The sequence below is a fragment of the Diabrotica virgifera genome, chromosome 1, assembly GCF_917563875.1.
Source record: "Diabrotica virgifera virgifera chromosome 1, PGI_DIABVI_V3a".
Taxonomy (NCBI): Eukaryota; Metazoa; Arthropoda; class Insecta; order Coleoptera; family Chrysomelidae; genus Diabrotica; species Diabrotica virgifera.
Window position 1 is genome coordinate 22,244,791 of NC_065443.1, and position 8,865 is coordinate 22,253,655.

Consider the following 8,865-nt stretch of genomic DNA (forward strand, 5'->3'; position numbering starts at 1 on the left):
CAGATAACTACAACTACCAAAAATATTATTGTTGGGCGCGTTCAATATTAGTCTGGGCTGATTATCGGAGAATAGGCCATTTTTGGGAAAAGTTATTTACCAGCAATTTTATTGCTGGAATCGAATTATAAGATCCTATATATTAATAATATAGGTATGCAAAGTCCTCAGATAGTGTGCTACTTTTTTTATAAACAAAATGGCGCTCGAAAATCGTGTTTTTTTCAATTATTGCTCTAGAACTCCGAAGATTTTAACTTTACAACAAAAACACTCAAATAAAAATTCACCGTGATTAAATTCTGCATAGAGAAGTGTTTTTCCCGATCATCTCCGACGAAAATTTTCCTCGGAAAATGCGGGTTTTCCCAACAAAATCTTTAATTTTCAAATAAAGTTTTAGATAAGTAATTATTTACCAATAATTAAATAATTTGGTGACTTAAAAGCCTTCTTGGTTTAGATTATAGTTCCAGAAGCTGGTGAAAATTAAACGAATATTTTAGCAACAATTCAATTGTTAATTAATAATTTACGGTCGCAATAATAACCAAAATAATTATTATACACTGATCAAACTTTGAAATCTTATAAAGATGAGATGCATGTTTAACATTTTGTTGACAAAATATTATTTTTTTATTTTTTTGCATAATCTTTAAATGTTTAAAAAAAATAGTTATAAACAAATTAACGTTTCTCAGAAAGTTTTTATTATATTATAATTTTAAAAAATAGCTAAAATGCACATTTCAAATATCTTGAAAATGAATGCTTTAAAACTTTTTTGCAACCATTTGCAAAAATGTTATGAAACAGCAAAGTAAACATACGATTACTACGGTGTTAATAATTTTTTTTAATTCTTTCAAAGCGTAGAAGTGAGTTTAAAGTACAAGCTAATTATTTATAAAACAATATCGATTATCAGCTTAATGGTTATATTTTAATTAAAGATTATAAATATATTTTTTTGTAATTTACACGCGCGAAAGTAGAATAATACAGTACCGTAGCTACCCGCCCACATACACAACTCGCGCGAGTTTAAGCGTGTCAGTCGCTTCGAGTGAACATTTTATCTCCGGCTCTGTATCAAGCCTACTTTCGCGCTAAAAATTACAAAAAAAAGTATTTTTAATCTTTGATTAAAATATAACCGTTGCACTAATTTTTGACATTCTTTGTGAGTAATTAGATTGTACCATAGACTCACTTTTAAGCTTTGAAACAATTAAAACAAGTTATAAACAATGGAGATATCGTATATTTATTTTGCTGTTTCCTAACTTTTTTGCAAATGGTTGAAAAATTTTTTTTAAGGCATTCATTTTTAAGACCTATGAAATACGCATTTTAAGTATTTTTTAAAATTAGAATATAATAAACAATTTCTAAGAAATGTTAATTTGTTTATAACAATTTTTTTTAAACATTTAAAGATTATGCAAAAAAATGAAAAATTTATATTTTGTTGACAAAATATTAAATAGCCATCACACCTTTATAATCTTTCTAAATTTGATCAATATCTCATGATTATTTTGGTTGTTATTGCGACTGTAAATTGTTAATTAACAATTAAATTGTTGCTAAAATATTCGTTTCATTTTAACCGGCTTCTGAATTTATAATCTATACCAAGAAAGCTTTTATTTCACCAAGCTATATAATTATTGATAAATAATTACTGGCCCAAAAAATTTATTTGAAAATTCGAGATTTTGTTGGGAAAACCCACATTTTCCGAGGAAAATTTTCGTCGGAGCAAATCGGGAAAAACATGCCTCTATGTAGAATTAAATTGGAGTGAATTTTTATTTGAGTATTTTTAATATAAAGTTAAAATCTTCGGAGTTATAGAGCAATAATTGAAAAAAATACGATTTGTCGGCGCCATTTTGTTTATAAAAAAAGTAGCACACTATCTGTTGACTTTGCATACCTATATTAATAATATATAGGATCTTATAATTCGATTAAAGCAATAAAATTGCTGGTAAATAACCTTTCTTTGTACTTTACTAATTAGACCAACGTATTATAACTATTTTTTTTCAAAATTTAAAGATTATGCAAAAAAAAAGAAAAATTTATATTTTGTCGATAAAATATTAAACAATCATCTCATCTTTATTATCTCTATAAGTTTGATCAATGTATCATGATTATTTTGGTTATTATTGCGATCGTAAATTGTTAATTAACAATTGAATTGTTGCTAAAATATTCGTTTAATTTTCACCGGCTTCTGGAATTATAATCTATACCAAGAAATCTTTGATGTCACTAAGATATTCAATTATTGATTAATAATTACTTACCTAAAACTTTATTTGAAAATTATAGTTTTTGTTAGGAATACCCGCATTTTCCGAGGAAAATTTTCGTCGGAGGAAATCGTGAAAAACATATCTCTATGCAGAATTTAATTGCGGTGAATTTTTATTTGAGTGTTTTTGTTGTAAAGTTAAAATCTTCGGAGTTATAGAGCAATAATTGAAAAAAATACGATTTGTCGGCGCTATTTTGTTTATAAAAAAAGTAGCACACTATCTGCGGACTTTGCATACCTATATTATTAATATATAGGATCTTATAATTCGATTCCAGCAATAAAATTGCTGGTAAATCACTTTTCCATGAATTTTGCTAATTAGCCCAGAGTATATGGTTAATATACTATATCACTCCTATTCATATCTTGATATCTATTAGCACTGGATAAGCTTATAAAATCAAAAACTCTTACGAGAAGTTCCAAGATCAAAATCTATAAATCCATGGTCAGACCTGTACTAACATATGGATGCGAACGTGGACCATGACCAAAGCAAAGGAAGAAAAACTCAGACGTTTTGAACGGAAAATACTTAGAAACATTTTCGGACCACAGTAACACAAACCAGTATAGGATTAGAACCAATATCGAATTAACAGCACTCTACGATGACACGGATATTGTCCAAGAAATTAAATCACAGCGAGTAAGATGGGCAGGCCACGTGCACAGACTTCATAACGAGACACTTGTAAAACTGGTATGGGAGGAGATTCCTACAGGCAAAAGACCACTCGGACGTCCCAGAATGCGATGGAGAGATAACATCCAAGCAGATCTCCGGAAAATGAACATTCCATTTGACCCTAGGTTGATGGAAGACCGAAAAAATTGTAAAAAAGTTGTATAGTCGTATTTAGTAGATCTTTGGATGGCTTCTTCGAAGGTTCATGTATAAAAGAGTTCGAATGTTTAAGACCCAATTGTTGATACCAGTGGATACATTGCATCCGTTCCACTCAATTCGATATCTTCTTTTTAGCTGTGCTCCTTGCTATTCCAACGACAGGTTCCATAAATGTTTTTTTGCCTCTACCCTGGTAAGTTAGTCCGCTTTTTCATTCCTTTCAATACCAGTACGTCCAGGCATCCGTTTTTTGATCCGAATCAAATTCTCAAGAAGTTCGAAACTAACTTACAGTCAATTAGATTCGATTTCAGTGCCGTTAATGCTGCCTGGCGTTCCTATATAATTTTTATAGATCTTTCTGTAAATGCATTAATAATTCCTGCAGGCACATCTGTATAGCACAAATTTCTTCTTGGAAGATAGTAGAGTGATCTGCAGGCACACATGTATAGCATAATTTTTTTCGTGGAAGACAGTGGAGTGATAACCTAGGTTTAGCCTTGCTTTCTCTCCATATACTCATGCTTCAACTCTTTTAACGATTTTAGAGTCATCTGTATACCAGCATTGATCTGCCACTATGAGATTTTTTTTAATTGGCCTCTCGGTCGTACCTTACTGAAAAGACGAGGGTAAACGGATTTCCAAATTATATTTAGGTTGCATTGCATCTTGTACCATTTTCAACCATAGGTGATTATTTATTTCTGCAGATTTGATTCCGGTATCCTTTCGCCCTGCTTCCTAGCATCTTATCGACCTTCTGTATGCACCTATCTTCACCTCTTTCCTTATCCATATATTATGTTAAATTTAAATATGTTGCGACCAAGCTTGCTACAACATATGTACTGTTATGCTCTGTATTTTCTCTCTGTTACGAGATTGATCAGCATCTTATTAATTCAATTAATTAATTAATTATTTTAATTGCTACTCATGGAAACAAAACCAAAATTTAATAAAACTTTCCAATAAAATATATTCTCAGGGCTAATTGATTTTAATGTATCACCTTTAGTTTGTGGCTTCTAGTATTTCTCGTTGCTTACTTTATCAAGGACAGAACAGGGAAAATAAATATATTCAAAATCATATAAATTTTATAAATATTATTTATTTATATTCTATACCCTAAATATAAGATTCAAAATGTATGCTAAAACTTTATTCTGTTGTCAAAATTTCTTATCTAATAAAAATAATCATTAATTCTACTATCTCCTTTTTCTTTTAACAAATTTTCATTTAAATGATTCGGTAGACTGTTCTTATTATTATATAAAAAACAATATTTAATTCACCTTTTAAATAGATTATGTATCTTTTCTATAAATTTATGAATGAATAAATTATGTAAAACTGTTAAATTGACAAAAAACAAATATGGTATGTATTATAAAACAACTCTCTCCTTTTCACAAATAATCTGACTAACCTTTTTTATCTTTTTTACGTCTTCTCATGGATTGTGTTATCCTCGCTTCTCCCACACTGCTCCTCGGATGCTGCTACGGTCTTTCTCTTCCAAACTGTTTTACAAAAAAAAAAACAGCACTCGCTCGGAATCTCTCCTCTATTTAGTCTCCGACTCGATACAAACAATATCAATCTTTATAATTCCAAGATTTTTTCTCTCGGCTCGCTATCTTGTGCAAAATTGATACAAACCGGCTACTCGTTCCAGACAAAAACTGGAATCTATTCGGACACGAGGAGATTTTACTTCTCGACTCGATCACGATTTCGTCTCAACAGAAATCTGCTTATACAGCCACCAACTTAACCACTTCACACAAATTCGCTACTTTCTGAACTGGACTGATCTCTTCAGATCTTAATTATACAGTAAATCTTTTTCCTTCATCCATCTGAGACTCAAACACTCTACTCCCCTCCATCAGTTTCCTCCAATCACAAGCATTATCTCCGCACATTACATCCCTACTTTCCTTTCTTAAAAACAAATAGAGTTGTATAAAAATTTATGTAAAATTCCAGGAGATACCAAAATTAATTTTTGTCTTACATGCTAGAAAAATCCTATATTTTAAACTAAACAATTTTATTTACTTTCTAGGAAGCATTTAAAAACGTTCCATTGTCCACGTCAAACGCTTTCTAAAACCGATCGTAATCACTCTATTGTTCTTGAATTGTTAAGTCCGTTCGTAGAATCTTAACCACTAATGTTTTTCACTTTCCACGAAACACTGCTTAACGACTAAAATATATTATTTACAAATTTTTGGCCATATACAAGGCGACGAAAAGTTACGATCTTGTGGTCGGATACAAAATGAATTCGCTAAATTTTCCCCTTAAAAATTATATAACAGTACATTGAAGCTTATTCAGTTTCTCATTGGAGGTCTTTTGTTGTCATTTAGAGCACCATACAAATGCTCCATACGTAAGTAGGAGTTTGGCATAAGTTTGACTATAGGCATAATAACCAGTGTGTGAGACACTGTATAATGCCAAATTCGATAATAACAGAGCTTCGTTGTTTAAACTAATTTTCGTTGCACATTGACCATTGGCTACTGTCGCTATTTAGCGAAAAACATTTAACTGTTACACATGCATTGAGTCAAAAATAACAAATGTTATTTATGTGAAGTATCGGTTTTTCATTAACAATTTACGATTTTTACAAAAAAATTGTTTTACATTAATAAAGTGTTTTCTATATCTATGCAAGCGGCTACTCTACCTCTTCCAATACTGTTTCTGTTGAAATCCTTAATAGGGGAGTGCATTTAGATTTTCACTTCGGAAAAAATCAAACAAGATAAAACTTTTGGTAATTTCATTACGAAATGTTTAATAAACAACATATCAAAAAGTTCTACTCGAGAAGTGGGTGGTTCATTTTTTATTAAACAAATGAACAGCGAAGTTAGATATTTTTTTAAATAACTCCGAAAATATAATTTTTAGAAAAAAACTGACTTGACCATTGAATAATTCAGAAAATTTTACAAAAAAATCCTTATATAAAGATTTTTCTAAAATTAAATCTCTAGCTTCTGTAATTTTTTATTTATAACGCTAAAGTCACCCTTCTCACACACATTGGCGCAATGTAAACTAGCGTTGGAAGAAGTGCACGGTTGAGTTTTTTTAATGTAATTCTTTAACTAATGGATCAAAAGAAATTTTACAAATTGGACATGAAAGAAGATAAAATAAGCTATCTTATGGTTGTAATAAAAAGAAATAAAATGTATGGACATAAGTACGGTGTGGGCGGAAAGTGAGACTTACATGAATTTTGTTTAAAAATGATTTAAAAATGTGTAACTAATACAATTTTACTTACAAAGCTCTCAAATTTGCACAACTTACCTCTCAATCATCTTACTAAACGATGTTTCATTAAAAAAAAATCTCAAAAATTTAATTCAAATAATACGCTGTCTCAAAAAATGTAATTTTTGAAAACTTCGTAGTTCTACAGAATTCCCACCATTTTAAGACGGTATTACTCAAGTTTGAATAAATCTAATACAATTTTGTTAATATTTTTTTAAAGCCTAGGATGTAATCTTTAAAAAACACTGAATTATTTTAGATTAAAGATGAAATAAACAATTTCTTTTTAAAAAAACTAAGAAAGATAACAAAAATGTAATACAAAAACCGAAAATTACCAGCTGAAAAAATGTATATACAGAGTGATCAACACTTTTTTCTGTAAAACTTACCTAAAATTAATTTAATAATAAGCTTCAAAAATAATAAATGTTCAACAAAAAAATTTTTTTAGCTCTTATACAGTATGTCTGCGTAACTAGGAACCTATTGATAACTTTTTTAATATCAGTTTTACGAAAAAAAGTTATTCTTTATAAAATACTCTGCATCGTATATAACATAATATGCAACCATCAAATATCAAATTTTGTTAATTTTGTACGAGGTATGTCAAAAAATATGAATTTCACTCAAGAGTAAAGTACCTTTATATTTCACAATATCGAAAATTTTTATAAAGAAAAGTTGTTTGGAATTAAAACTATGTTCCAATATGTAATTATATCCTTCTAATCGAATTTTTTTTTAATATTTTTTCAAATTAATTATACCAAGCATCATTAAATTTTCACTTATTATTAATTTATGATAACTGATTTATTATTAATTTTATGAAGAAAGTTATTCGTCATAAATAGCTGTGCATGGTCTAACACTTAATATGCAAATATAAAATATTATATTTTATCAATATTATACGAGGTATTATGTAAAAAATTGCATAAAAATGTAATTGCATATTGACATATTGTTTTTAATTCTGAACAACTTTCCATAATAACAATTTTCAGTATTATGAAAAATATAGGTATTTTACTCCTAACTGAAATTTTTATTTATTGAAATAAATTGTACAAAATTGATAAAAATTGATATTTTATGAATGCATTTAAAGTTTTAGAATATGCAGAGCTTTTTACTAAGAACAACTTTTTATTTATGATTCCATTGCAACAATTTTTTGAATATTGAAGAGATAGATTTTGAATAATTGGTTCTTTCTTTCTAATACATTTTAATTTTTAATATTTTTGTGAAAATTATTTGTTTATCTTTTTTTTTAAGAATGAAATTCCATATTTGTTTGATTGGATTCTACTTGTTTTTCATTTAAATATCCGCCATTTTGGATCCGTCATTTTGAAATTTAAATTTTTAATCTTTAATTCAGATTCAACAACCTGTTAAAAATAAAGACAATAAATGTTTTAGAAAAATGTTCTTTTTTTTGTTCTTTTTAGAAAATCCGCATTTTGGATCCGCCATTTTATAGTTTATAATGTTAACATTTAAGTTAGGTTTATCAAAGTTCTCAAAAATAAATATATGTAGAAATAAATAAATTTTGTAAAGAAATTAGGATTTTACAACTATTTTTTAAGTTATCCGCCATTTTGGATCTGCCATTTTATAATTTAAATTATCAAAATTTGATTCAGGTTCAGCAACCTCTCAAAAATAGCCACATATATGTAAACAAACACGTTTTATAAAAAAAATTCGGATTTTACAACTGCTTTTTAAGGAATTTTAGGAAAAAATCCGCCATTTTGAATTTGCAAATTGTAATGTCAGATTCGGGTTCAGCATAATCAAAACTAAAATAAAAATATTTTTTATCAAAATAAAATGTTGAATTCACCCATATTCTTAACATTATTTATACAAAACAATTGTTATTGTTTAAACAATTAATAAACAATTAGCGGCGAAATTTGTGAGTAGAACTTTTTACTTTAACATATTTATAAACTAACAAAAAAAGTTTTAGAAAAATATAACCTTGTTTGATTTTTTCCGAAACATTGTATCTTCTCGTTCTAATTGCACTCCCCTATAATATATCTATCAATATTTTTTTTCATGGCTTCCACATAAATGATATACCTAAGACTGATCGGCCTGTAAATTAGACAATTTAAAGACAGATTTAAAGTGCGGTATGCTTCTTTCTATGGACACCCGTTCCCGTTTTCTATATTACATTGAAAAATCCTCCACCAAATTTAATATAGAATCACTCAAGACAATAGTAGATAGACTTTATCAATATAGACAATGCGAAAAGATTACTTAAAACCCTCTAATAGCAATAAATAATGTAGAAGCAGCCCTCTATGACTGATCATGTACT